This window comes from Myotis lucifugus, unplaced genomic scaffold, assembly GCF_000147115.1.
Source record: "Myotis lucifugus unplaced genomic scaffold, Myoluc2.0 scaffold_546, whole genome shotgun sequence".
Taxonomy (NCBI): domain Eukaryota; kingdom Metazoa; phylum Chordata; class Mammalia; order Chiroptera; family Vespertilionidae; genus Myotis; species Myotis lucifugus.
The window spans coordinates 323,343-325,636 of record NW_005871594.1 but is presented as its reverse complement, the minus strand read 5'-3'; the positions used below and the strand labels follow the sequence as shown (position 1 = coordinate 325,636).

Sequence of the window (2,294 nt, the reverse complement as noted above, 5' to 3'; positions counted from 1 at the left end):
TCCTCCTCCCATTTGGAAACAAGCATCAGAGACAGGGCAGCGGGCAGGTAGGGACTCGCTTCATCAACTAACGTTTCCATAGGAACAGACCAGCCCGGCCGCTGGCCAGCGTGACTCAGATGCTCAGCATCGACCTATGAACCAGGAGCTCACGGTTCGATTCCCTGCGATCCACGATTCTCTCTCATCACTGATGTTTCTCTCTCTCCCTATCCCTTCCTCCCTGAAATCAATAAAAATATATTGTAAAAAAGAACGAGGCCAGTCACTCCTGCTCTGTCCGCAGCTGGCCCGTGCCGCACGCCAGGGTTAAGGAACACAGACGGGGCTAGAACGCCTTTACTCACGAACCTTCAGGAAAACATGGCCACGCGGGGGCTTAAGAAGCATGTTCGACAGCAATTCTATTTCTAGAAACAGATTTATAAGATGGAGCAATATTCAAGAGAGTGAAAACCCGAAAGTAAACTCAGTCGCTTCTGGACCCGGTTGGGAAACAGTAAGATAAACTGTGGTTCCCCCAGACCGGGGCGTAGTACGCAGCCCTGAAGAAGAATGAGGCCGTGACCGCACATACTAACTGGGCGTTTCTCCGTAACAAGCTGCTGCCCGACCAGTGCACATCACAATGGACAGCACGCTTCCGGAAGGGCCCTCAGGAACGGCACACGCGTGTTGTATGTGCCCAGGGCCCACACACCCGGAAACAGGTCTGGAGGCTGCACCCAACACTCCATAGTGACTCCCTCCCCGGAGTGAGAGTGGGTGTGGGCAGTGCACTGAGAGGCCTTACGTTTTTACTTCATGAACTTTTATTCTTTTTTTATACTTTTTTCTTTTTAATGTGTTTTTATTGATTTTTAGAGAAAGAGGAAGGAAGAGGGATAAATAAACATTGATGAGAGAGAAACATCATTGATCGGCTGCCTCCTGCACGCCCCCTATTGGGGATCGAGCCTGTAACCAAGCATGTGTCCTGACCAGGACTTGACCAGGGACCTCCTGGTTCACGAGTTCTCAACCACTGAGCCACACTGGCTGGGCTCTTTAATGAAGAGTACACATCGCTTTTATGGTTTCAAAAGCTGACGTGCATATGGCAAAGATTTTGGAGTTTTTGGGTCTTTACTTTTGTTTTTTCTTTTTTTTAAACCCAGTGGGAGCAGGCCAGGATGTGGTGAAAGAACTTCTCCATCCGGGAGGGGTGGAGAGAGGGAGGGGACGGGAACCACCAGTGTGCAGGGCACCCGGCCCAGGTTTGAACAAAAGCCTGAAACGCCGCCCAAAGCCCACATTCGCTCCTGAGAACTCCTAGAGGTGTTCGCACAAAGACTCAGCCCCGAGCAGACGTGTTCCTCGCCGCCTCTGTTAGAGGAAACCAGGGGAGGAGAAACCTACAAATCCAACTTGAGGGGCTCTGTAGGTAAATCACGGTTTACGCATGTGACCGAATGCAAGGAAAACATTAACCATGTTTCGGAGAAATACTTAAGGTGTAAGGAGAAAACGTCCTGATACCATTCAATTAGAAAAAAAAATCAGACTGAAAAACTATATAGGCACTACACTCCCAACTTTTAAAAAAATACATATTTATCTGCCCTAACCGGTTTGGCTCAGTGGATAGAGCGTCGGCCTGCAGACTGAAGGGTCCCAGGTTCGATTCCGGTCAAGGGCATGTACCTTGGTTGCGGGCACATCCCCAGTAGGGGGTGTGCAGGAGGCAGCTGATCGATGTTTCTCTCTCATCGATGTTTCTAACTCTCTATCCCTTTCCCTTCCTCTCTGTAAAAAATCAATAAAATATATTTTTAAAAACAAATAAATAAAAATTCTTCAAAAAAAAATACATATTTATCTAATAAAAGCTAGTATTTATTGAGACCTTACTGGTGTGTAGCACCATGCAAAGAGATTCATGCATCTTATTTATATCTGCCTTGGTGTGTCATTTGCATACATCTGCATATATATTCCTATGCATATCAATCTTATCTGAGACCCTGTGGGCAGGGAAAATTATTATACCCAATTTACAGATGAGAAAACTGAAGTTAGGGACTGAGGAACTTGTAACCAGCTCTTCCTTCTCTGTGGGTCCACCCATTCCAAACTCTATCTCTATACTCACTCATACAGACATTTTCCCCCTGATTAACAAGGCAATCTATATATATAAAAGCCAAGAGACCAGAACAACCAGAAATACTGGTCCCTATGTCACGCACTACGGCTGACCAACAGGCCACAATCGGGGGTGCGGCCAGCCGGCCAACCTCCCATGTCCCTCCCCC

General features: G+C 47.4%; 1 protein-coding gene across 1 annotated transcript in view; it reads right to left on the bottom strand.

Moving 5' to 3' along the window:
• The window catches only part of STK10 (serine/threonine kinase 10), a 39,660-nt gene that overhangs the window by 32,978 nt on the left and 4,388 nt on the right, over positions 1–2,294 (bottom strand). The gene's annotated exons all lie outside the window — the stretch shown is intronic.